General features: G+C 57.6%; 1 protein-coding gene across 2 annotated transcripts in view; it reads right to left on the bottom strand.

The window, feature by feature from the left end:
- Positions 1-25,702, bottom strand: part of FAM222A (family with sequence similarity 222 member A) — a 54,346-nt gene extending 28,644 nt beyond the window's left edge. For both annotated transcript variants that reach the window (XM_047828091.1, XM_047828092.1), the window contains exon 1: positions 25,582-25,702. The gene's annotated coding sequence lies outside the window, so the exon portion shown is untranslated. The remainder of the gene's footprint in view (positions 1-25,581) is intronic.
- Positions 25,703-27,477: the final 1,775 nt, after the last annotated feature.

The raw sequence follows: 27,477 nt of genomic DNA, 5'->3' as shown, positions 1-27,477 counted from the left end.
AATTTTCACGTCTGTCTCTCTCCACTGGACTGTGAGTTTCTCGGGGGCAAGGACCATGTCTTATTTGTCCCTTTCTCCTGGTGCCTGGCAAAGAGCAATCATTTAATAAATAGGTGCTGAATGAAGGGCTGAATCAATGAATCCGTTATTGTCAGACGAAGTGACCAAGGCCCAGAGAAGTCGAGCATCCTGCACAAGGTCACACAGCAAGCTGGGGACAGGAATGGGGCAGGCGCCTAAAACACTCAGGTTCTTTGCCTTGACCCCACCTTGCCCCCTCTCTGCTTGGCATCATCCCATCTGCAGAAAGCCAGCACCCTGGAGGCCCCACCCAGACTCATGACTCCCCAAGCCAGGGACCGTCCTGGGAATGCTGCTCATTTTGAAACCCTATCTGCAAATCAGGCTGTTTATACGCCCAAGGTCTTTTGTGACTTTAATAAAAAAAGGGGGTGGGGGGAGGGAGGGAGAAAATGTCGCAAGCCTCAATGATTAGAATGCTTTGGCATCATTCCTGACGTGGGGGCTGATAAGACGTCTTATCTCAGAGGCACCCCTAGGAAAAGGTCCCCTCCACCAGATAACGCCCCCAGCTGTCGATATGCCCTTTCATGGCTGAGGATTTAGATAAAGGAAATGTGACAGGGGAGGGGAAAGAAAGGAAGGAACTTTCCAAGTCCGAGGAGGAATTGAGTCTGTGCTGCTTGCCTTGGCAGAACAATGCATAGGAGAAGGATGTCTAAAGGGTCTTTATTTTTATTAAAAGAACAGGGAATTGGGGCCTTTGGCCCTGCCTGCTTTCTGTCATCTCTCCCAGCCTGTCTGGCTGCAGGGGGCCTCGGGAAGCCCCAGCCAGTGGGAGGGGGAAGCTCACAAGTAACTATACACACATTAGTACTAATAATAGCGCTTCCCATTTATCGAAGTTTCCCTCTGTGCCACACCCCACGTGCATCCTGTCCGTTATACCTCACCGCAGCTTCCTAGCAGCCTCTGGGGTGGGTGCTGTTTTAGCCCCATTTCACAGATTAGGAAATGGTCACGGAGAAGGGAAGGAATCTGCACGAGGTCATGCAGCTTTTAGGTGTCACTCCCAACCAGAGACTGCACCCTCAGCCCCACACCATGTGGCCCCCACCCCTGGATCAATCTTGCGGGGGGGCCCTCAGTCCCCAGCTTCTAGGCAGCTGGGCGGGAAGGAGCAGAGGCAAAGGCCTGCTTCTCTCCAGTGCCCAAATCCACTTTGATTCTCCTCCAGGAGGGGCTGGGATCACAGAGAGGGAGGTGAGGAGGGGAAGGAGGAGGAGGGGCTCCCAGGAGGCCACTTACTCATCCCATAAACATTCACAGAGGACAGCGTGTGAGGCCTGTGTTGGGCAGAACAATACTGAGCTGAATATATTGCAGACCCTGCCTCTGTGGGAACGTTTTGAGGTGCCTGTCATCTACCCACCCATTCCCTTCCTCCCTCCCTCGTTTGTTCGTTCATTCATTCATTCATTCATTCAGGCAGCAAACACTCCCTGAGCATCTTTTGAGGGCCAGTCCAGTGCCTCGTGGACTGTACAAAAATCGGTTAAGAATGTCCTGCTAAAGAGAACATCCAGTAAGAACGGACTTCCCACTCCCGAATCCAGCCCATTGAAAGTGAACTTTCCTGGCTTCTCCCTCCAGCTGCTCCTATTTCTCTAAGGTGGCAGTTGGACAGAGCTTTCCCTCATGCATCCTGCAGGTCAGCAGATGGTCCCTTGCCAGGCCGGGCTGGCCCTAAGGCAGGGCAGAATATGAGGACATGCTTGGAGAGGCTGTGACCTCATGAAGGCCATGGCCATCTACTTCCAGCCTGTGTCTTTCCCCTGCTCCTGGAGCTGTCTGCTCTGGCCTCCTTGGCTCTACTCAAGGCCAAAGACTAGCTGTGGCTTGGAGGGGAAGGTCATGCCAGGCCCTTCCCAGTGTGCAATGAGAATAGGAGTTCACAGAGGAAAGCTGTGGGTGGCACGTGCCCACACCAGGGTTCTGATTGGCTGAGTGACCTGGAGGAAGTCACCGTCCCTCCTTGACTCTCAGTTTCCCTCACTGAACCTTGATGGGGCGTAGACCAGCGGATCTTGTAGGAGGTGCTTCCAGCTTAGACGTGTGGGGATGTTACGATTTAGTTTTCAAACAATCCAGTGCACTAAATGTGTGCAAGGCAACAGGGCTAGGTCTTCTGTTGGCACACAGAGGGGGTTCTAGATGCAGCCTGTACTTGAGGGATTCAGAATCTTGACTTGGGATAAGACAGGGAGCTGGAGAAATCCAGCAGTTCACATGGAGCGCTGGGTGGACCGTTAGGACTCTTAGGACTCTGAGTTTCCTAATGGGTTGAAGGAGTTGCCCACTACTCCTTGGGGGCCCCACAAACCTCCAAGGGGGAGGAGGCAGGAGCTGCCCACAGTTCTCACCTTGATCCTTCCCCTGCCCCCACTGCTGTACAGGAAGCCTTGTTCTTCCTCACCCTGTCCTGGCCACAGAGCCTGACCCCACCTACAGGGAAGAATGTGTAGTGGAGGTGGGAGGCCCAGGGCTTGGGGAAGGGAATGAGCACTGGACTGGGAGCCTGGGAGAGTTGGAGTCAGATCTTGATTGTGTGGCCTCAAGTCACTTTATCTGTGACCATCTCCAGCACCACAAGTCAGGCCAGCTCGAAGCCTCAGAAGCTCAGTCCTCCATAAACAGTGAGGGGCAGGAACATCGCCTGCCTCTGGCCAGGACAGAGGGGCGGAGGGACCCTTGCCCAGGAGTGCCATAGGGAATCAGGGTGCACAGCCCCTCCCCCACAAGAGGAAGATCCACTGTCTGTCTCTTTCTTCCTCTTCTTGGTCTCTCTCCCTGTCCCTTACTCCATCTGCCTTCCCGTCCTGGCGTCTCTCTTCTTCTTTCCTGCTGTCCCTCCTTCTTGTTCTCTTCCTGACCCCACTCTCCCCTACTCCTCCCCCCCCCCCCAATCCCACTGTCTCTCTGCAGGGCAGCCAGAGTAGAAGCCCACCCCCATCCCCCCCTCCTGCAGCTCCCTCCCCCATCCCTGTTCTGAGCCTGAGGCCTTCCAGGGGACCCTGTTAATAATTAAATGTTAATCTAAAAAGCAATTTGAGCTGCGGCTAGGCAGATCTGGTTAGAGATTACATTAGCATGGAGGAGGCGAGGGTAATTTTCTTTAACCCCTCTCCTGATCTCTCAAGCCCGGGAATCTTCAAGTCGCACCACCACTGCTGATTAAACTGGCGCAGGGCTTGGCTGTGGATAAGGGGTCTGTGAAAAGTGATTATTTCCCCACTGCCATTTGGGTTGCAGCACCAGAAGGGGATTTTCACTTTCTTTTTTCAAAGGTTGGGGTGGAGGGGCACTGCCCCCTTCAACAGGCCGCCTCATCTACCGCCAGGATTACTGCTGCATCCATCCCCACACCCCCACAGGGCCAGAGGTCTCTCCAAAATGCAAATCTGGCCACAAAGCATCCCTGGCTCCCTCTGTTCCCAGGACAGAGATTCCATCCTGGGAGTTGGCCTGGGAGACAACTCTCCATTCAGTCTAGGTCCAGCCCTGGGCTGGGCACTGGAGCCAGAGAGGCGGGCAGTTTTGGGCTGCCAGGAGACACCAAAAAGTGAACTGACAATCATGAATTCGGAGGGCAGGCAGCCTCAACGGAGCCTTGTGGTGAGCGCAAGCTTCTCACCACCACACGTGCAGGCCTTTGCCCATGGAATCCCTTCTGCCTGCAAGCCCTTCCTGAGTCTCTACCCGCCCCCTTGAAATTCTACTTGACTTTCAGCTGGAGCCCAGGTTCCTCAAGGGCTTCTCAGAGGCACACAAGGTGCTTGATAAACGTCTGATCAATAATCAAACTAATGGGAGTTCCTTGCGTGGCTCTCTCTGATCCCTTCTCCATGGGTATATGATACTATGACCAGTGGCCGTGCATAGTGGGCCCCTAGGAAACCGTCTCCTGAAGGAAGGATGGGCAAGAAGCTGGCCCAGGGTGTTGAGGCAAAACAGGGCTCAGAACAGAGGGGGCAGTTTAGGGTGGGTGGCTCTCCCGAGCCCTTCAGCACCACGGCCAGCTCCCAGTGCGAGCACCCCGGCGGAAAGGGGCAGGGCAGAGCCTGGGAGCACAGTGACGTCAGTCACCATGGGAACTAATCTAGATGTTATTTGCCCTGGGTGGCACTCCAACCTCGGGAGACATGACAAATTAAGCACCTACTGTGTGGGGGGTCCTGTGTGAGATGCTGAGGCAGTGACAGACCCTGATAGCGGGATGAGGGTGTCAGAAGGGCAACTACAAGGCAGACAAGGGGTAGCCATGATGGGGCCACCCTACCTAGCCTAGGGGTGTCACAATGAAAGGACAGCTCCACTGCCTCCTAAGGAGAGTGACAATATTGTTCCAGGCTTTGGAGCCAGATGTCTGAGCTTTATCCCTTAACTGAACCCCAGCTTTATCCCTTAACTATGATGCCTAGGGCAAACCCTCTTGAGAGTCAGTTTCCTCCTCTGAAAAAGGGGTTAATTTCTTACCAGGGATCATACAAATAAGGTGCCAGGGTCATAGTAATAACTGCCCAAGTGGTAGCTGTTATTAGTATCATTTATGATTATTGTCAACAGATAGGTAGTAAACAGGTGAAGAGGGGAGGAGAAAGGGTCCCTATGAAGACTTGGAAAAAAATGGGAATGTGAAGAACTTGCAGCAGCTCCAGGAAGGAGAAGGAACCCTCTTGATGAGTAACTAAGAGCACCCCATCTGTGTTAAGGCCAGGCAGGGTCACCAGGGGCAGGGACCTCAGTCACGAGGTGGCGAGATCCACCTCCTGTGGCCAAGTGCTGGTTCACGGCAGGGAGAGGCTAAGAGAAGGTGCTGGGTGGGTGGGTCCATAAAAAGGCTTGAAAACCTCTCCCTCTAGTGATGGGGTGAGGGGGTAGTTGTTGGCACTGGCATCACACCTGGTTGGTCTCCTCCCAGAATCAAAGATGGCCCAGGAGCACCAGGGGAGTGAATGGGGGTGGGGCTCGTTCTCACAAAAAGGAGCCTTCAGGAAGCCCTAGCCAGGGAAGCAAAGCTAGCAAATCTCAGACCCCTACCCAGCTTCCACTCCCTGAGAGCCAGATCCCAGGAAGGGAAGTGCTGGGGGGGCGGGGCGGGAGTGGTGGTGGCACGACTGTACAGGTCATCCATTCTTCCCCTATCCTGACCTAGGCATAAGTGACAGCAAGGTCTCCACTGTTACCTTCCAGCCAAGGGATGGGGGGGGGGGGGGTGAAGCCAGGCATCAATATACTGAATGTCAGCAGCAGAAAGGCCCCAGCCCAGTCTTTTTGTTGGAGGTCATGGAACCTTTGTGGAGGAGCAACATACAAGTGGAGACTAAAACGATACCAGGTGTTACCAGAGAGATGACTGGGGATAATGAGTCCAGAAGGGGGAACACTGTGCAAAGGGCAAATGTAAGACCCATCGTAGAGCTGGGAGGGGCTCAGTGCTCCCATGCATCTTCTCACCTATCCCCCTGCATGCCCCCAGGTCCCTGCACCCCACAGTTCAGGCTTAACCCAACAACAGGGAAGGAGAAAATCTAATAATCAGAGTAATAATAGGAGCTGATTTTTATTTTTAGTGTTCCCATGGGCTCAGCACTTTACAGACATCACGTCATTTAACCAACCCCACAACCTAGAGAAAGAGATTACTACGGTCTGTGTACCCATGAGGAAACAGAGGCCAGGACAGAGTTGTGGGGAGGCGGTGGGGGGGGGGGGGGGCGGCGCTGTCCAGGGCCACAGGGCAGGCAGTTAGTTGGTGGAGGGGCAGGGCTGGGCTGGGCCAGACTTAGACCCTGAGGGGAGAGAGGAAGGGCAGAAAACTGGGCCCAGGGCAGGAAGGCCAGGAGTGCTTAGGAGACTAGGAGACAGAAGCCCAGGTGTAGGGTGGGGTAAGAGGAGGGGTGGATAAAAGTGTCTGGTTGAGGTTTGTTCTTGACTTTGAGCCAGGAGCCAAAGATCAACACATGCTTCAGAGGATCAGGCTAGAACAGAAATGAGCAGAGCCTTCAAAGGACAGGGGGCAGGGAAACAAGACGAAGCACTCTAGCCCAACTATATCATCAATAGATTTATATATATGTTAACCCCCCAGAGCCAAGCCCCACTTGTATGTGGGCCAGGTGTCCAGCTTCTGTCCTTTGCTGTGAGCTGGGCTGGGGATGCCGCGTCTTTAAGCCCTTTTCTGGGAGAGGGGCTCCCTCAGTGTCATCTGGCCACAGGGTGCTGTGATCTCAGCACTGGGATGCTGGGGCCAACCCACCTGGGTTCAAACCCCAGCTCTGCCACAGCCTGGCCATGTGACTGTGTTTATATCTAGGGAGTTTGACTCTTCTTCTTTGTGCTTCTATTTCTAATTTTTCTACAGTGACTGTGGATCACTTCTGTTTTTTTGTTTTTTTTTAAAGTAGGCTCCATACCCAACATAGGGCTTGAACTCATGAGATCAAGCCCTGAGATCAAGAGTTGGATGCTCCACCGACTGAGCCACCCAGGTGCCCCTTAAGTAACTTTTTGAAAAGGATTTCAACCACTGACCACCCGGAGGCGAGGAGCTGGATGTATTATAAATTGTTGGACGTGACAGGGAGCAGCTGCTCAGGGAGGAGGCAGTGGCTGGGAAAGGTGGGGATGGGTGGAGAGAGAGAGAGGCAGGAGCACGAGAGGGCCCAGAGGCTTTGAAATCCAGGCGTGAAGGGAAGCAAAGCTGGTCCAGACAACCCTCCAGCAGGTCCTTCCTGCAACTCTTCCACAACAGACCCATGCTCTGACCATGCGCCCCATCACGTCCTAGCCTCCACAGGGCCCCTTCATTCTACTCTGCACCCCACAGGGGCCAGGCTGAGCTTCTATGTGGAACTCACTTCCTTTTCTACTCTAAACTCCCCCACTGGCTTCCATGGCGTTTCTATCAATATCCTCTAAGGCTCTATGTGAGCGTCTTTCCACTCCCTATTTACACTATCCTTCTCCTCTTGCTACCCTGCTCTTCTAACAGGTCAATGGTCAACCTCAGTATCACCCCAGGACCTTTGCACTTATAGTTTTGTCTCTCCTAAATACACCAGTGCTCTCCAATAGAAATATAATGTAATTACAAATTGTCTAGTATCCACAAGGGAAATTCTGTTTAATGACATTTCATTTAATCTAATATGTCCAAAATAGGATCACTTCAACATGTAATCAATATTTAAAAATTACTAATGAGATAGTTTATGTCCCCCCCTCCCCCCCTCCCCCCTCGGCTAAGCCTTTGAAATCTGGGATGGATTTTACACTTACAGACCATCTCAGTTCAGAAGGGGGGACACTTTTGTGCCAGCTCAACTCCTCATTCACACCTCAATCCAAACATCACCTCCTCTAAGAGGCCCTCCTTGACTGCTCCAGCCACTATTCCATCATAGCTCTAGGTCCTTCATTGTCATTACCACTCTGAAATGACCTTATTGATGAACAATTTAGCATCTGTCTCTTCCACTGGAGGACAATCTCTACTGTGCTTGCACACTGAGGCACATAGGTGTCCGGGGTGGGCAGGTGGTAGGGGATGGGGTGGGGCCCCGGGGCCCTTATCTGTGTACCTCATTCCGAATTCGACTCCGGCGAGGGGAGGCAGAGGCGTGTGTATGTGTGTTTGGGGCAGGGGATGCACGGGGCGGTGGGGGGGGGGGGGTGATGGGCACGCGCACACCCAGAGACACACATAAAGACCCCCCACCCCCTCCCCCTGCTTCTGAAGAGCGGGCCCAGAAGATGGGCCTCCTTTCAAAATCAGCCCGGCGCGGAAAAACAGCTGTGACAGCACAAAGCCGAGATTGAATCAGCGACAGGCCCGATTGCCTGGTGACGGTTACAAATGATCTGATGTGGAAAAGACAGGATCAGATGTGTGCAGAACAACGGCTGCTCCGAGCCCCCACATGCCAGACAATGGGCTGCTGGGCGGGCGGGCAGGTGGCTCCCAGAAGCCCAGGCCGGAATGTGCCTATCGGCGCGGGCCCTTCCTCCAGGCCAGGCCTGGGCTTGGCCTTGTCCACACTAACTCACACAAGCCCCACTTGACCAGGGCGTCATTTATACAAGGTGAAACCAGATCCTTCCCAAACGCCCAACACCTGGGGGGAATGTCCCCAGCATGAGACCAAGTGCCGAGCTCTGGGCAGCTGGATGGTGGCTGAATTTTTATCAGTTGTATTGCTTCCAAATACTAAAAGATTAATTTTACTTTTGTAATGAGGGAGGAAAGAGAACATTCTCCCTACCTCTCACACCCCACCGGCTCCCAGCTTCTGCCTCAGAAGGGTGAGCACGTGTCCCCTGTCATACATAGCTCCATGACATAGCGCCATGGACCAGCTCCTACCTGATCCCCAAGGGGTGGGACAGGGGATGAACCTCCGTGTGCGACTCCCAGGCTCTCAACCACTTAGCACTGAACGTCACCTCCCAGTGACCCTCTCCATAACCCTGTGTGAGAAGGCTGGGTCTGGAGAGACTGTGGCTTGGCCCAGTGGTGCTCAGCAGGAAGGTGGCCGAACCTGGGGCTTCACAGGCCCATCTCTAGTTTCTTTCTACACCAAGGCCAGGCACACAGTAGATGCTCAGTAAATTCCCACCGAATGAACAGAGGAATGCACTGGGCCTTTCCTTCCCGACCACCCCTTGTGTGACCCAGGGCCCACAGCTCTCCTCTCTGGTGATGTGCCCTGGCCCCTGGGGTCTCTCCCTCATTTGACCGCACCGTGTACCTACCACCTCAGCCCAACAAACCCCTCCACACATCTGGAACACGTAGGCCCCCAGAGAACCAAGTGGGTACTTGACAGTGCAGATGGGTGAGTGGGGTGTGGGCTGGGCGGCAACGTGAGCCCCACCCCAAGTGGTGTCACGGAGGCTCAAGGGCTGGGAAGATTCTGGAAGACGGGGAGGGGTGCCCCTTGCTCCACCCAGCCTTGAGCCCGCCCTGAGAAGCACAGGCATATCCATGCCTCAAGCAGAGGCTCAGCGAGGCCCAGGGTCTGTCCAAGGCCACCTGGTGGGGTCTGCACATGAAGCAGGGTCTGTTGCTCTCTGAAGCCGGTGGCTGGGGCAGACCAAGGGAAGGCTGGGATTCCAAGTGGGCACCCGGCATCCCACTGGTCGCTCCTGGGGTGGGCACTGGGCCACCTCCCCTGGACACTGCCCTGACTCTGAGCAGTCGGCAGGACTGCAGGCCAAGGAAGGGGCTGAGGCCAGAGGGGCCGTCCTGAGCACAGTGAAGTCAGCCTCCCACCTCCACCACCAGGATGGCATCCTGCTGGGCCTCACGCCCCAGAGCTGCAAGGCGCGGCCCCCCTAGCCCCTGCAGTGGGCGCGAAGGCTGAAGCAGCGACCCGGGGCCTTCTCTGCCACTTCTGGCAGGACTCTCCTAAGTCAGCAGGTCCCTAGGGGCCTGTTTCTCCATCTGAAAACTGGGGCTAGAAACGGCACCTCTGTCACCGGGCCGAGAAGACTGGGCAGGATGAGGAGCACGTGGAGTGCAGTCACTTGCTCCGCGGTGCCTTCTTAGCCCCTTGAAATCCACTGCCCACCGGGTGCCCACCATGCCGGCAGCATCCACCCTCCACTTTCACCATCGTGGGCCAGAGAGGACAATGGCTTCAACAAGTAGAGGGATTTGTCCCCGGCCCATGCAGAGCAGCGCGAGGGGACTCGAGGAGGTACGTGTGGCCCTGGCCTGGGGACCCTTGAGCTCCAAGACCTGAACCCCAGCTCTTCCAGTAAGGTTTATACTTCAGCTCGCAGGGACGAGCCCCACGTACGCTCAGGTCAGAGTGGGCATTGGTGGCTGCATGCTCCAAGCCTTGCCTGAGCACCTGCAGTGCTGGGCTGTGGGGACCCAGCAGGCTCGGCAGGGATGGTGAGGCACACGCCCGACGACCCCAACCCCGGTCAGATGGAGCTCCGAGGGAGCCCAGAGCAGGGTGCTGCACGGAGCACATGGCACACCGAGAGGGGCTTAGTGAGTCTGATGAGCCAGGCCTGTAGGGTAGGGCAAGGGTGGGAAGGTATTCCAGTGGAAGACCCCACCCCATGTGCAGATGCCAGAGGTAGTACTTAGCGGTCATCCGTCCACTGAATCCTCATAACCTCCCTGAAGTAGAGACCATTATTATCCCAGTCTTCCCGGAGGGGAAACTGAGGCATGGAGAAGGGAAGCCACTTGCCCAAAGCCATCCAGTGAGGGACCGGTGGGTCGGGGATTTGAACCCATATCCCTGTGGCTCCGCGATCGTGACCACCCCACCCACAGCCCTTCAGCATAAAAAAACACGGGGCAGGCAATTTGGGTGGGGTGTGCAAGAATGGACACGGGCTGGAGGGGCTGGGGTGGGGTGGTGGTCTTGAAGGCCAGGCTGAGGTCTTGGCACCTCATCCACGGACAAGAGGGAGCCACAGAGAAGCCTTGGTGGTTACGGGGAGGACTCCGGAGCTGGCCTCTCTAGGCCCGTGGAACCCCACCTGTTCCACTCACCAGCTGTGCAGCCTGGGGCAGGTCAACTCACCTCTCTGTGCTTATTTCCCCATCAGTGAGGTTGGATTTTGACACACAGTGAATTCCAGGTATTTATTAAATTGGTGTGTGGGGGGTGGGTGCGGAGAAAAAACCCTGAAAGCTGGAGGACTGAGACATTGCCCCCTCGGGTTTGGTGATAGTCTAGTCGCTGGGCCTAGGGCACATTTTGCCCCAGAGGAGTGGGCACAGACTGGCACAGCCCAGCCCTGGCAGTGGGTGCCGGGCTCGGGGAGGCGGTGGTGGCAGCGGCGTCTCGGGGCCTGGCTGGGACATGCGCCGGCAAGTGCACGCGCGCGCGGCTGTGTGTGTTGCTGCAGCAGCTTCTATGCAAACATGTTAATTTGTTTTCATTTTGTGTTTTTTTTCCCTCGCAGGATAATTGGGTGAGTTTGAAGTCTTGGCGAGGCTGCTGATTATAGCTATTTGGGTGGTGCCCTCGCGGGGCTTTGGGCCCTGCCTCCTGCCTCTGGCAGTGAAGGCGGCATCTGGGGGTGTCTTGAGAGGTGCTTGGAGCTGCCGCTGGGTTCTGGGGGCTCTGGCTGGCTGTGCTCTCTACCCAGGCACCACCACGTCCCTGAAGGGCACAAATCCCACCCACAAACAGCTTTTCTTTGCCCTGTTTGCTGTAGTGGGGGGGAGGGGGGGGAGTGACATGGTTGCCAATATTAAAAAGAAAAGAAAAACTAAAATTCTCCTCCAAATTCTCCTTGTCTGGTTTGCCTTGAAAACAAATGAATGAAAAGTGGCAGCTCGGGAACCACCGAGCCCACACCCCCGTGAGGCCCAGTGGGGCAGGTGCATTCGCTCATCGCGTCACCTGGTTGGCCCCAGTGGGCACCTGAGTTTTCCACCCTGGAGAAAAGCACATACCGGCTCTGGGGTCATGTGGTCTGAGGCTCAGGCCAAGGCTCCTCAGGCCAAGGCTCTGCCCTCCACAGCTGGGTGGCCTTGGCCAGTGTCTGCCTTCCCAAGGCTCCTTTTTCCATCTGTGAAACTCGGGAGGATTAAAATTAAGACAGATAAATTTTCAGGAGCACATTGGGGGCTTGGAAGGTTGGCTCCCTTCTTGAGAAGAGGGTCGGCTGGGGTGAGAGCTTCCTGCTCCCCAGGTGTCCTGCACTTGACCCCATCCCCGGACAGGCAACCTCGTCTCTGATCTGCTTGTATCCATTTCTCTGGCTGGGCGGGGGCCAGGTCCCTGAGGCCAGAGGCGCATCTTGGACTTCAGAGACAGCCTACTGTGCACCATACTGTGGCAACGAACTGGGAGAGGTGAAAAGGCTTGGGGTTCCGGTGGCAGAAGGCAGGGTACGGAACCCAGAGGGGGACTCCAAGCCCCTCCACGATGGGGGACAACTAGGAAGAGGCGAGGTGGACTTACTCTGCAGAGAAGATGCGGATACGCGTGGAGTGTGAGTGTGTGTGAATGTGTGTGTGTGTGTGTGTGTGTGTGTGTGTGTGTGTGTGTGTGTGTGTTGGGAAGGCAGCACCAGTAGAAGCCCCGGTCTGACAAAGGCACAGGGGAGGGAATGGTCTGGTGGGTGCGAGCTGGGGTATCAGGTTGCTACAATACGCCTTGGGAAGCCGAGTGGCCTTTGGGGCTGCGGGTGGGTGTTCTGGGCCTCCCACAGCACAGAGGGGACTTGGTCAGTGTCTACAGTGGATAGCTGCCCAGTGGGTTGGGTGGAGGTCAGGAAGAGACTAAGGACTGGCCTTCCAGGAAACCACCTTCCCTGTGATCTTAGGACCCCTGACAAGTCATTTCAGCTATCTGAACCTCAGTCTGCCTATCTGTAAAATGGGGCTGCGGCAGGAACCCCATGAGACAATCCCTGCCATGTGTTTATGCTCCCAAGGCTTACCCCACATCCCTGCCACCTGCACGCTGCCTCACCTGTCCTCTTACCTCTCCCAGGAGGGGGCAGGGATGCCAGAAAGCCCAGGACGTGTTCATGAAGCCTGAGCACGTACAGGCTCTAAGCTCAGCATTTTGCCCATGTCCTAGCACGTCTCCAATGCAGGGATTCTGTTCCATTCCCATTTTTAAGCTATGGTGATTGAGACTCAGAGAAAGTTTAGTGAGTAGGGTGGCCCTCAACAAGGTCCTGTCCCGGATCTCCACTAAAGCTACGGCAGCTACCGCAGAGCCTGGCCAGGACGGAGGGACAGAAGGGGTGCCTGGTGCCTGCCCAAGGAACAAAGGCAGCCGACAGCCTTCCTAAAGCTACTTGGGCAGCTGAGGTGGGGCTTCAAGTTGCAGCCCCGGGTCCTGGGACCCGACACCAGCAGGGCACCAAAGGCAACTCCATGGAAAGAAAAGGCTTTGGAGTTGGCCAAATACTGGCCCCGTGAGCAGCTGTGAGTATGGCCAGTCCGCTGTCCTGAGCCTGTCTTCACTGGTAACGGGACCACTGCCCTTTACCTGCCTTGGCTGGTGCTGACCCTCAGGCCAGGGTGAGCCCCCTTGGCCCTGGCCCATCTGCAGGCAGCGGGATGATGACAGCTGTCATTTATGAAAACACCGATTGTGCGCTAGGACTTTTAAAATTGTTGCCCTCTTTCAACCCTTTTACCTGCAGGGTTGGTGGTGCATCTGGCCCGGTGCTGGCACATAGTAGGCCTACCGCCAACCAGGTTCATGACTGCCCTTGGCTTCTCGAGCAGCCAAAGGTCCCAGAAAACAAAAGCAGGCAAATAATGGTGGAAGGTGGCGGCGGGGGGGGGGGGGGGGGGGGGAGGCAGAAGATGACAGGCTCCCTGGCTAGTCCCCTGGGGCTGGTGGCAGACCTCTGTGGAGGGCTCGGGCCTCCCCGGTCACACAGGGTGGCAGCTGGCAGCATCCCCTTCCCCCACTGAGCACCACACAAAGGGGCCTCTATTCCCTGCTCTGAGCATTTATCCCTGGCCGGCTGGGCCGCGCCGCCCTCTCCCCACTCTGCTGGCAGCCCTGCCTGGCCCGAGCCTACACAAAGGCCGGTGTGTCCCTGCCAAGCCAGCCTGGCCTTAGAAGACCCCGTCCACAGAGAGCTAGAGAGCTCAAAAGGGGTCTGGGGTGGGTTCACGGTGCGTGGCAAGGCCTCACGTCCAGGCCACGATGGGGAGGCAGCTAGGAAGGCGTGAAAAAGATTTTGGAGCCGACGAACCTGAATGTGGCTCCAGCTGCCCCTAGCTGTGTATGCGGCCTTTGGTCAGTTTAGACCTCAGGTTTCTCATCTGTACAATGGAGACGATGCCCAACTTGCGAGGCTCCTGAGGGCTCAGTCAGGCGGTGCAGGGCCCAGCACACAGCACCTCAGAGTCAGATTCGAGGCAACTGGGGGAGCCCTGCCCTGGGGACCTGGTGGGCTCAGCCCCCTGGGGAGGGAGGAGACACAGCACCCCTTGTGGACCACTCCACCCCCACTCTCCATCCGGCAAGATCCACCTAGGCTGACCTTCAGGCCAGGGCGAGCCCTCTCCGACCCTAGCCCATCTGCAACCCGCGGGATAACGGCAGCTACGGTTTACGAAACGCCGACTGTGCGCTAGGACTTTCAGATTTACCGTCTCCTTTCGACCCCGCTGCTACCCTGAGAGCGTGCGGCAGGGTGGCACAATGACGACAGGCTCTGGAGTCCGGCGGGCCAGGTCGGAAGCCCGGCACCGCTTCCATCCGTGAGACTCCTCACGCTCCGGTGATAAGAAGGGCAGTGTGCTCCCAAAGGTCAGTTCAACAGCCCAATGAGGACAAGCTGCTGGATGCCCCCAGCCCAGGGCACAGCCCCAGGAAGCCTGAACTCCTGACCACTGAGCTATCATTCCCAACTCACAGAAGGGGAAACCGAGGCCCAGCTGGCAAGCCACGCCGTGCTTGGTGTGCAGGAGGAGGGCAATAAACCTGCTGGATCATTCTGGAGAGGGGCTCGGGGTTCGAAGCCGACCGAGACCAGAGGATTCTGGCTCGCCCTCTTCTGCAAACGTGTTTGGGCAGCTTTTTCTCGTTTCACAGCCGGCCTCGGCTCTGTGGGCCATGCGGCCTGCGGAGGGTGGGACGGGAGACCCGAGCCCGGAGCCTGACCCATCCCCCTGGCTGACCTCCAGGAGCCCTCACCCTGCCGCACAAAGTCCCCCTTTTCCTCTCTCCCACCCGCTCGGGGCGGCCAAGTGAGCAGCGGAATACCAAGTAATTAAGTCGGCGCACACCATCCGGGCGCCCAGGAACACTGTGGAGTTTCCCTTTTATGTTTATAGCAATTGTATGAAAATGTGCAACATGGAGCGGCACCAGCTGACAAATGAGACGAAACAGACAGGATTCCGGGCCGGCTTTTTTCCGGGCCTGATTGGCATTAATTGTGAGCGTTTACAAAGCACAACTCGGCGCCTGACATTTGCTTCAAGCGAACATTTCCTTCTAATAGTTTTAATGATTACAACGGGAGCTGGTGATCGCTGCCGGGCGGGGAAGGGGCTGCCTGGCGCCTGGCCTGGGCTCCTGCCAGGGGTCTGACCAGTCTGTGCCTGCCTGGGTCCCAGGGGTCCCGCTTGCCCCGGCCACCTGCGGGAGGGCTGCATCAAGTCCGGAGCCTTGGGCACCAGGACCCCCCCACACGGGGCCTGGCTGCCGACACACGCCAAGCTGCTGGCTTATGAGTTGATGGGCAAACCCACAGGCACAGTGATCCTGGGCGCAGACCTGGGGCGGAGGGAGGAGGGAGGGGAGAAGCACAGGGGTATTTGGCTGGTGTGGCTCTGAGGCTGCAGGGCCTCAGTTCCCTCATCTCAGGACGTGGGGTAGGAAGGACCCCACAAACGCTGGCAGTTCTTTCTTTGCCATGTGACCTTGGCCAAATCCCCTCCCCACTCAGGGCCTGCCTGGCATTCTGCAGCTGTAATGTAACAGGGACTTGGTCAGCCAGGGGCATACAGGTCGGCATGCCAGTCCCAGCGGCATGACCTTGGGGGAGCCCCTTGATCTGAGCCTCAGTTTTCTTCACCTGCAGACCTGGGAGTTCAGAATCCCCACAGGCTGCAGATTGGTTCCTAGACTCCTGCAGAAAGGGTATAAAAACCCTGAATTTCTGGCCTGCCATGAGCCTGTGTCCCATGACCTCCAGGAGAGCCTTCCAAATACTTTACTCGCTCACACACATCCTTTCAGTAAACATCGAGCGTCCTCATTAGGAACCTGGGAGGACATCACCGAACAAAGCAAAGATCCTCCCTTTGGGGAAGAGACACGGCAGATATAAATGCACTTCAGATGTGCTATCCCATTGACTTATCCCCGTCTTACAGAGGGAGCAACTGAGGCACAGAGAGGGAGAAATGAAGTCACCCAGGCAATCGAACTCTGGCAGGCTGCCTCAGAGGGGAGTCCTCTCAGACCCACTTGATGGCCAGCCCACTTGGGACGTGGGTGGAAGTCCTTTCTAAGGGCCTGCGGAAGGCTGACCCCTTGAGTGGGTCTCATCTGGGCACCGTGGCAGGAGGCCCGGGCCACCAGGAAGAAGGGAATTTGTGAGGCCCTGGACAGCCCCATCCTGCTGGGCTAGAAATGAAAGAGGAAGTCCCTCCTCTGTGGGCCCCAGGACACCATTCTTTCCCACATCTCCATCAACACTGGGCAGGGCCCGTTCTGGGACAAGTCTCTCTGTGGAAGACATGCAAACAGGATCAGCAAGATGGCTGCAAAAGAAGAGCGGGTCCCTGGACAGCTACATGGCACGTGCAAAGGCCCAGAGCTATAAAAGAACCCAGGGGGTGGGAGCGGGCGGGGTTCAAAATGCCCTCGGTTTGAGGAGGCCCTAGCCTCTCTTCAGCAGCCACCCGGGTCTCACCCAGCCCCCTGATTTTGCCAGGCCCTCCCTGCAGTAAGTCCCCTGGATGTGTCCCTGCTCTGTGCTTGGCTCCAGCCAGAAAAACCTTGGCAAATGTTTCTTTTAGAGTCAGTGTGGGGTGTGGGGCAGGGAGAAATTTTTTTTTAATGGGGATTTTTTTTTTTTTCCTTTTGCATATGGTGGCACAGATGGGCCCATGATCCATAAAAACTGTTTGCAATTAAACTCCCACTTTGCATGGCTGGATTTGTCAGTTGTTTGAACCTCGAGTGTGGGGTTCCACGCTGACGGGGGAGATGGGGCTCAGGGCAGGGCGGGGCCAGATTCTGCAGGATGGGCGGAGGCCCAGGAACCTGCTCTGGGCTCGGGGCCCAAGCCTATGGGGCGGCAGGACAGCCACGCCAGCTCCCTCTCTGGGCATCCCCCAGCCCTCGCCAGGAGTCGGGAGTATGGCCAGGCGGCTGGGGTGGGGCTTGGCAGGGTTTCCCAGCCCAGCAGAGACTTGGCCAGGGCTTGGTGCCCTGGCTGTGGGGGTAATGAGGAGGGAGAGAGAGGAGCTAATCACCACTCAGCCCTGCCAGAGATTGGGTCTGGGATGAGGACAGGCAGGAGGGTGGTCGAGCAGTGTGAGCCATAATGGGGGTCCAGCAAGCAGAGTGCAATGGCAGGTTCAAGGCTCAGGAGCCAGAACCACTGGCCCAGTTGGCACAAAGGCCCAGCACGGTGCCAGGAAGAACTGCCAAGAGCCAGAACTGGCTCCTTCCTCATCCCCAGGAGAACCGGCCAGCCTCCTTATGCCTCTGTACAGGTAGGGAAATCAAGGCAGGCACCAAGAACCTCTCAGGGGCCCGGGCTTCCCCTGCCAAACCAACAGGCTCTCTGTATTTGGGAGCCTTTTCAGAGGGCTTCTAGAATGGGGGCAAGGGGCCTGTACCCCTTCTACTCCTCTTGGCCTCAAAATGCCAGCCGGCCACCCCAGCTGCTGCCCTGGGATGCGTGCTTGTTTGGGTTAACAAATGCACCGTTTGGCTTTGGGAAATCCTGAGATCGCTAATAATTGTTCCCTGATGAAAAGAAATAAGGCCCCGATACCCCCTTTCCCCCGCCCCTTCCAAGCTGGGAAAGAAAAGTCATAAAAATAGCTTGTTATCTCACCTATTGAGGCTCCGACTGGATGTTACTGCTAATTGGGTATAACATCCTTGTCTTGTTCTCTCAGAAGCTAAATCAAGAAAGCGCCACTGCTGCGAACTAATTATATCTCCGGCCTGCAGCCTGCAGCTTGTCTCTCCCTTTATTGAGTTAAAAAATGGTCACGAACCTTCATCTTTTATCCCCCCAAGCACCGGGTCCAGGCTGCCCGCCAGACGTGGACCGCACTGCAGGAAGGTCTAGGAGGGGCTTCGGGGATGGACAGCAAGGTGAGGAGGGCCGGGAGGGAAGCCCTGGCCCCTAGCGCCTGCCTGGCTCCCTCCCCGGGCCACCACCCCAGGCCTCTGGCCTCTCTCCTCCCTGCAGCTGGGCCCCCTGGGAAGTCAGGAGCAGGACAGCCAGGCGGCTGAGCATTCAGTCATTTATTCCTTCAACGTGCTCTAGGTGAGACTTCAGGTAGAGCGCGGGTAGCCCCAAGCACCAGCTAACCTCACCCTGGGTTCGAGGAGATGCTGAAGAAATACACGGAGATGGGACCGGATCATTCTTCTGCACAAAGAGCTACTGCAGATCCCTACCACGGAGTCCAGATGCCAAGACCAGCCCTGGCTCCTTCCACAGGCCCCGCGTGTCTCCATATTCCAGGCACATCCAGCCACATGCTGGTCCCTCAACCCACACTACTCACGCCTGCCTGCCTGCCTCTGAGCTGCTTCTCAGGCTGCTCTTTTCCCCCAGAGGGGCCCGTCACCTTCTTAGAAGACCCAGCCCTACCTGTCAGAAGCCCACCAAGCTGTAAGGCCTTTAGTGACACCTTCTCCAGGAAGCCTGCCCTGTCTGCCTGCCACCCTCAGCCCTGCTTCAGGCTGTGGACCTCGAGACCTGAGTGTGACTGTCAGCTCAGCCACTCAGCAAGGGCATGACCCTCTTCTGCTTAATGGCTCTGACCCTCAGTTTTCTCATCTCTAAAATGGGTTAAGATTTCTTCCTAGAGGTGGTCGAGGGGCACATTGCAGGTGCTCTGCAGAATGATAAATGGCAGAGTATCCAAGAAGGACCAAGCTCTCAGGAAGAGCTTACTCAATGTTATTATTATGCAGACTGAAAGCATCTGGAATCGGCCTAAAGCACTTGAAATGAGCAGGCACTGGGCTACACAGACACAGGTGTGTTTGGGCGTTGGCTAAAGGTAACAGACTCTTATACCTCACCAGTTCCTGTGACTGTTGAACAACCTATATCCTCAGAGAAGATCCCCCGGGGTCCCTTATTCTGGTACCATATGGAGATGGGCCGGCGTGGCCTCTGAGCTCATCAAGGCCAGGCAGGCAAGCGGGCTTCAGCTCTTAGGCCCCACTGATGGATTGGAGCTGCCTGCCCAGAGCCCTGGAAAGAACCCAAGGTCAGGGGAAGAACTCAGCAGGGGAAGAGGGCAGCAATTGATTGGCGATGTCTGCCAAGGGCACAGCGGTGGGAGGCAAGCCAGGCCTGCCACAGATACGCCATCCTTGACATTTTACAGAGGACGCAGCTGAGGCCGGGCTGGGGTGGGAGGTAACTTGCTCAAGGTCATGCATCTCATAAAGAAAACAGCTGGCCCAGAACTGGATCCCCCTCAGACCCTGCCCAAAGATCCTCCCATGACAGCCCCACCCAGCCTGGTCCTCTCACAGGGAGAAGACAGGCAGAAGCTTGCATGGGTAATGAAGGGGATTCTGTGGACCTGCCGTGTGGCCCTGGGGTGTCATTTTACCTTGCTGAGCCTCCGTTTCTTCATGTATACAACCGGGATAAAAAAAAAACACCCTTCCCACAGTCGTATGGGGATTATGTGACAGGCCAAAATGCCCAAGCAGGAAGCTTAGCCTGGAGCACGGGCAGAGGCCAACAGTGCCCTGTGATTCCCATAGTAGGCAAAGGCGTTTAGACAGGAATCTCCAAAGTCAGCAGTCGAAAATACCTCCTCCTCCACGGAGCCCTCCCTGGCGATCCCAGCCGGCAGTAATAGTTTCTACCTGATTTCCCAGCATGCTTTGAGAGACTGGGGCCCCGGAGGGCAGGGGCCATATCTGGCTTGTTCACTGCAGGCCCCCCGACCCTGCTCCTGCCACAATGCCTGCACACTGTGAATTCTTGCACGGTGGTGACGGACCCACTGCACTGTGATGGCGTGTCTGAGGCCTCACCACCTTTTAAGGCAACTGGGCTTGTTCATCTCTGCGTCCCCAGCACCTGGCAGGGAGCCTGGCACGGAGCCGTAATCTCTGAATGAACGGATGAATCAAGAGTAAAAATAGCAGTTCCTGTTTACTGCTCGCTTGCTGTGGGTTACTGCCAAGCCTCGCAGCTGCCCTCCCAAGCGGACCCCTGGCCCATCCGACAGATGAGGAGACTGAGGTCACGCAGATGCTGAGGGCCAGGGCCAAGCCCCAAATTCAGGCCTGGGGACTGCAGGCTGAAAGACCCTGCCTCCTCTGTGTCTCCCAGTGCCAAGCTCAGGCCTGGACCCCACGGGGCAGCTGCGCCCGCCTTGGCAACGAGTCCCGGAGCAGACAGCTGGCGGCTGGACCGACCTCCTCCTCTGAGGGAGACCACCCCTCCCCACAGACTCTGGGTCATTAAGTTCTGCATCATTAAGTCCCTGTCCCCAGGAGCCTGTTCACAGCCAGCCTCGGCCTTACCCCCTGACCTCCCGGGTCTTTGTCCTCTGTGCCCTCTGCACAATGGCAGGGGCTCCCAGGGCCCCAAACAGCTGCTGTGGCCGGGATGCTGGTTTGCTCTGGGGCCAGGGTGACCGGCTGGGGCCTGTGCCTGAGCCCACCCACTTGTGAAGGGCTCAAACTCACCCAAGTACTCTCCACACTCAAGCTTGTCCCACCCACCAGCCGGGGAGAAAACTGCTATTACTTCCTTGAACAGATGAGAAAAGTGAGTCCCAGAGAGGTAAAGCGGCTTGTCTGAGGACACACAGCCAGTGAGAGTGCAAGAGCCCAGGGTTCTATCCTAATCTGCAACTCCCTGCAAATGTTGCCAGACTGACCTCTTTAGCACCCCGATCATACCTCACCCCTGCCCGAGATGCCTTCACTGGCTTCAGGTTGTTCTGCCTCTGGACATGTCAACACTTAGTTCAGCACTCAAGGCCCTGCACACCGTCCTAGTTTTTCTCCCTTTACCTCTGCCTTCTTGGAAGCTCCCCCTGCCCTTCCTGGTCATGCCACAGAATCTCAAAGTCCCTCTGCCAGCAACATCATCTTTACTCCATGCTGGGCAGATCCACCCAGTCCTCAGGCCTGAAAGCAAAAGCCCCCTCTGTCAGGAAGCCCTCCGTGACGTGGTTTTTCCCTCCTGCATGTCTCTCCTCGAGCCCTGCTCGGGCTCCGACCAGAATCCGAAATAGTTGCAGATTCCTCCTCCCCGTGGAGGCTGTGGGCCATCTGATTCCTTAGAGCTTTGCCACCTGCACAGTGGCCGGCAGGATGCCCTTGCCCACCCTGATGCCCAACACCCGAGGGGACCCAAGGGGTGGGGGTGGGGGGGGTGGTTGGAGCCCATGCTTGTTCCTTCATCCTCCTCTAGCTGGCCGTGCTGTGTTCTGCACCCCCACTTCTGGCCACCAACAGACTTTACACCTGAGCTACTTCCTGGCTTTGTGACCTTGGGGAGCGAAGTAACCTCTCTGTGTCCGGGTCCCACCCCATGCACCAGTAAAATGGGGGAGGGGGGGCAGGTAGCAGCATCTGCATTTCTTAGGGCTATGACATCCACCCTGGGAGGTACCAGACAGGTGACCTCTCCCCAGGAATGCTCACCACTATTATTTCTGTCTGCACCCCTATCCGGCGGCCAGCACATGAATTTGGGGGTCAGAGAGACTCAGGTTCCAACCACTTACTGGGTCTGTGATTCTGGGCAGGTGGCTCATATTCCCCAGGGCCTCTATTTCCCCATCTCTGAAATGGTACTAACTCCGCCCACACAAATGCAACCCGGATCCATCTCAGAACCCCTCTTTTGTTCCAGGCATGCAGTAGGCACTCCGATATTTCTCAACTAACGAATCAATGGTCCAGGTGTAGGGAATCCATCCCCCTTCCAGCCTCCTCTCCGCCCACCCCAGCCTCCAGAATCCCCTTCCCCACCCCCAGCCCAGTGCAGACTAAAATAGTCATTAGGCAGATTTCAAAAGATGTCAGTAGCTTATAATTATAGTCGACATCCTTCTGAGATAAAAGTGATTACCTTGGATGCAAATCACTTAGCAACCAATCAGGGCGGTGGGCGGCGCCCACGGAGGTGACCGGCCGGCGTGCAGCCCTCCGCCCGCAGTCCGCCCGACACAGGCGGAGAAAGCGCACAATAGCTCTTGACACGCAAATGGGTTAACACAATAAAGGCGGCTCCGGCCGCTGCTGGGGGAGAACAGCAATTCCCGGCCCGCGGGAGGTAATAAAGCGGCCCTTTTGTGCGCGCCTCCTCGTTCTCACCCCCGCCCCGAGCCCAGAGGAATCGCCGCCTGATTGAATTACGGTTCATGAATATGAGCTGCTCCGCTTGCTTCCTCCGATTCGTGGGGGCTGGAAGGTGGAGGGGGCCCGGGAAGGCTGGGGAGGGGCCCCTGGCCAGGCCCCAGCCCCACAGGAGCTCAGATGGGAGCCACGTGTGCTCACCACGTGGGGTGCCCTGGGTAGGTGGGTGGGAGATCCAGCGGAGGCAGCTGGAAGGGTCCCTGCCTACCCTGCAGTCTTTGATCTTTGGCTCAGGGTGTGGGGGGGGGGGGGGGGGGGCAGGAAGCGTCATTCGCGGCCCTGTTCTGAGGATGAGGCTCAGAGAGGCAAAGCTACTCACCCAAGGTCACACAGCCAACAAGGGTGGACCCATTCCATAGCCTGGTTCTTAACCATGAGCCACTGCCCACCACAGGGGGTTAAGCAACTCAGCCCAACCCTGTCCCCTCCCCGCCAGAGCAACTGTGACGCTCAGAAGGGATAGGGGATGGGCGAGCTTACATGGAATTAGACCAGTGATAAGGATTACTGTGGGGTTGGGGGAGGGAGCTAACCTTGAGAGAGGAGACTGTCCAGGGTTACCATCCCTCTTAAGGGAGCCCTGCCGGATCCTCTCCCCTGCCCAAACCTCTCCCCTGCCCAAACCTCTCCCATCTACCTAAATCTCCAGGACACATCCACCCCAAGGCCACCCCTTCCCCTCATTCAGCACCCCCAGAGCACTCACAGGCCACACCCAATGACCAGAACACTCTGCACTTCTCTGCCGGGCAGATCCCTGTTTGTCCAGAGTCACCTTGTACCCTTCCTAGAGGGCCTTCCTCAACCTCCAGGCTGGGTCAGGAGCCACATCTACCAGAGTTGCCACCGACCCACCTACATCCTTGACTTCCCTACCAGCTGAGTGCCTACCAAGAGGGTCCCTGCAGTAACTGACTGAAGCCTCACCCCTCCCTGGGGGGAGCCCAGAGGGGCAGATGACAAGGAACCCAGGGCCAGCTCTCTCAACCCTTCCTGCCAGGCAGGCTTCATGTCCCACCTTCCTTCCCCCAGTGCTGGAGAAGAGGGGTGCCAGGGGTGAGGGAAGCAGGGTGTCCACAAGGCCAGGGCAGAAGTGGCTACTCTGCCCAACACTATCCTGTAGGTAACGGGGAGGCCAGGTTTCAGTGCAGGAAGGAACCTTGGTGAGGCCAGACTCCCTCCATAGCCGACAGTCCCCGACTTTTGCAGGGACCCTGTCCAACAAGTGGTGTAAGGCCTCCCCTCCACCCGTGGAAGGGTGTGGGAAGACCTGAGGACTCCGGAGCCAAGGCACTTCAGAGCCAAACCTCTACAGCTGCCTGGCTGAGCACCTGAGCCTGTTTCCTCATCTGTAAAATGGGCCACAGCACACGAGCCACTCCAAGCGGTAACTGAGATCCTATACGATGCCTGGTACACAGGGAGACACTGGGTAAGCTGGCACTCCCTCCTGCTCGTCGCCTGGTGCTATTGCCAAGCCCAGGGAAGGGAACAGAAGGAATTGCCCAATTCTGACAGCCTTTCCCTCCGCTTTGGCTGTGGAAGTGTAAATACTCCACGGAGGACCTCCAACTGCCTGTGTTTGTGGATCTCTGGCGCGCACTCCGGGTTTGTTTCTAAACTGGGAAGCTTAGAGAGGCAGTGCAAACAGCCCTTCTGCCCACCTCTCCCACTTCTCCCCCCATCTGCTGTTGCTCTGTCCTTGGAAGCCTGTGTGTTTAACGACACCATTTCAGCTGGAAATATCATCTCCCTGCCAAGCCCCCAAAAGCAGCTCCACTGATATTTATTGACCTGTTAATCTAGCTAGAGAGCTGGGTAGGAGAAGAGAAAAAATGCTGGCTGCATAGAGACTAGGGCCTGGCTTCTCATTATGACCCCCTCCTACACACACACACACACACACACACACACACACACACACACACACTTCCCTCTGCTCTCACCCTACCCCACGCTGAAGCGATGACACAGTTCTCTAACCTTTACCTCAAAATGTGATCTCGGCAGTTTCACCCACATCCGACAATGGTAGCAATTGCTGGAAGGAACTCAGAAGAGGAATCAAAGAACCAGCGGCAGGGTACTGGCTGGGGGGGGATCTCTGGGCCTTCACAAGGAACAGGGCCAGTGCCTGAAGGGTGTGGGGAAGAAAGGGCTGGTGCCTGACCCCATCAAAGCTGGCCCCTGGCAGGGGCACACTTCATTCAGACCTTGGCACTGACGGGCCTGACTTGCCCTCTGTTCACTTAATGAGCACCACACTGTGCCTGTCAAAATCATCTTAAATGCCAAAAGGAGAGCGGGGCCGACAGGAGTTCAGACTTGGCCGAGGCCCTTCATCTTGGGGTTGTGCAGCAGAGGAAACCCTTAGACTTGAGGGCTGGCAGGCAGCAGCTGCCCTGCACCTTCCCTGGCTGGGGGAGCCCACACTTTTTCCTGAGTGGAAGTGGCCTGTTTTAAGGCAGGGGTCCCCCGTCTCTCTGGGGGCCCTGGGAACTTCAGCCTCCCGGCTGGGTGTATGTATGGTGGGGTTCGAGGTCTTCACCGTAGCATCCCTTTTGAAAGCATAAAGTTGCTGCTCTGTTTGGCAGTCCTGAGCCCCCAGGCAGTGCCAGGCTATACAGGCAAAGCTGAACACCTGTCCTTGGGGGGAGGAGCATCAGCCGGGACAGCTGGCACTGTTTCCCTCCCCCACCTCATCCAAGAGCTGGGGATTTAGGTCAGAGGACTACAGTTGAGAGTGGGGGAATCTGCCTTCACCCCTCCATTACCCAAAGGCATCAGGTCTCACCAGGAGTTACCACAACCCCGCCCCCTCCGGCCCTGGGTCAAGGCAAGTCGCGTCGCCCTGGCAACCCGTGACGTCAGAAGCCTGGCAGTGACGTCACGCTGTGGCCCCATTGGAGAACCCACCATCCTTGCAAGATTTTTTGAAGAACGAGGGCTGTACAGGAGACCCTGCTATGGTCTAGCCTTGGAGGGCGCAATCCTCAAACGCAACCACCTGCACGGCCAGGACTCCACATCCCCCCCCCCCCCCCCCCCCCCCCCCCCCGGCCCTGAGCTGATGTCCCCTGAGGATCTCAGAGGCTGCTTGGGAGAACCCCAAGGGTTCCAGCCCTCCAAGACACGGGAGTTCCCAGGGAATTTTCGGATGACAGAGCTGCTATCTTTGTCTGTTGGCTTTAGGGGTGGGGTGACCTTTCTTTTCTGGCATACGCCTCGCCCAGGGCTCCGTGGAGTCCCCACAACCTCCACTCCGGCCACTTGGCCGGTTTAGACAAGTTGCGGGTGAGAGGGAAAGGGGTGGGGGGAAGACAAGGAGCTCCAATGCTTCAGGATTCCCAACAGCTCAGGGCCCCTTTATTTCCGATCCGGCCGCCCAGACGCCAGGGAGTGCCCCCAGCTCCAGCCCGGAACCCCGCCCCGCGCAACTCACCAGATCAGCCAGGCCGTTGAAGGGCACCAGGTCTCAGCGGCGACGACTCTCTGCTCGCCGGGTCGCAGCCATGCAGAGGTGGCAGAGGTTGCCTGAGGGAGCCCCCCTTGGGGGCCGATGCCTCTCTCCGGGTGGAAAGGGACGTTGTCGGTGAGAGTGATCCAGGCACCGGCCCGCGCCGTCCGAAGTCGGCGGTGGCGGGTCTCTCGGCTCAGCGTGGGTCGTGCCCGCCCGGGACCTGGGCGGTGCGGGCGCTCAGGCGGCGCATCCTCACCGGGGCCTGTGCTCACCGCGTCCGGCGGGCGGCGCTGCGCCTCCCCTCGGGGTCTTGCTCAGGGCTGCAGCTCGGCCCGCGCCGCTCCCCGGGGCGCCCTCTCCGCCCGCGCCAGGAGCCGGGCGGCCGCGGCCCCTCTCGCCGGCCCCAGCTGCAGCCTGTCTTTGTTGCTTCCTCTCGCACGACCGCCCGCCCGCGGCTCGCAGCCCCCAGGTCCGCCCGGGGGCGGGAGGGGGTCGTCTCCTCCGGGGCTGCACGCACCTGCAGCGGCCCCGACTCCTCGCCGGGCATGCACCGGCCCCCGCAGGTTGCAAAGAGCGGCGGCGAGAATGCACCGGCCCCTCCTCCTCCTACTCCAAGCCCTGGGTGTGGGGGGAGGGGAAGCTGGAGAGCAGAGGCAGCCGCGGCGGCGGCAGCGGGCGGCGGAGGCTCGGATGCAGTCCCGGGGGCCTCGGCGCCGCGAAATAACTGGTCCGGGTGGCGCAGGGCGGACGTGGGAATGGCCAGGAGGACGGTACACCGGGCGTGCGAGCTCTCGAGCTGCAGCAGGGGCGGCGCGCGCCGGGCTCTCACGCGCCCATGGCCCCTGGCGGCGCGCAGGGGCTCCCGGGGCCTCAGCCTCGCGCCGCCTGGCGCGCGCCGGCGCCTCGCCTCGCCTCGCCTCGCCTCAGGCCCGGGTGCCGCGCGCAGCGTCCCGCAGGCGGCGGGCCGGGCTCTTCACCTCCCCCGGCTGGAGCACGCAGCCTTTCTGCGGAGCCGCCAGCCCGGCAGTCCTGCCCGCTGCTCCGCTCCGGCCCGACTGACAGGCGCGAGCGCCGGCAGCGGCCGCGGCGTCTCGCCCCCCGCCCGCCCCCTGCGATCCAGCCCAATCAGCGGCGGCCGAGAGGCGGTTACCAGGGTGACGCGGCGCCGCGTCCTGCGGGGGGCGGGGCTAGGGGCCGCCACGCGCGCTTTTCGCGGCAAAATTCAAAGGCCGGCAGGGCGGCTCTCCAACCTCCTCCCCCAAGCTGGGGCGGGGCGGGGCCTACCTCGCGAGGACTGCAACTCCCGGCATGCAGGGCGCCGGCGCCGGGCGGAGGGGCCCCGACTTGGGGCGCAGAGCATGCTCGTATTTGTAGTCCCTTTGTCGGGACCCAGCGGTGGAAAAACCAGTATCCTTTATGGAGCGCATATTTGGGGCAAGGCACTGTGCTAAGAGCATTATCTGCATTGTTTCATATAATCTTAGAAACAACCCTATGAGGAATTTTGTTAAAAATAATAGCAAGTTAACTCTTATGTAATGAAGTACTCTACCTAAGCCTGGCAACAACCCTCTAGAGGGTTGGTATTATCATCCCTATTTAACAGATGAGAAAAACGATATGGTGGGTACTAGTATTATACTCCCAACTTATGGAGGAAATTGGGCCTAAGAGATGTGAAGTGACACTCGGTCCTGAGTGTTTTGCCCCCAGGCCTATTTTTGGCAGTCAATGATTTCTGGCATCACATTTAAGATCTGTGAACCACTGACTATAAACCCAGGCACCGTGCTCTTTGCAAGGTCCATCTCATAGTATCCACACCACATGTATGGGAGGCAGGCCCAGGCATTCTTCACTTAACAAATGGGGAATCTG

Source organism: Prionailurus viverrinus, chromosome D3 (genome assembly GCF_022837055.1).
Source record: "Prionailurus viverrinus isolate Anna chromosome D3, UM_Priviv_1.0, whole genome shotgun sequence".
NCBI classification, from domain to species: Eukaryota; Metazoa; Chordata; class Mammalia; order Carnivora; family Felidae; genus Prionailurus; species Prionailurus viverrinus.
This window is presented reverse-complemented; position numbering and strand designations above follow the sequence as displayed.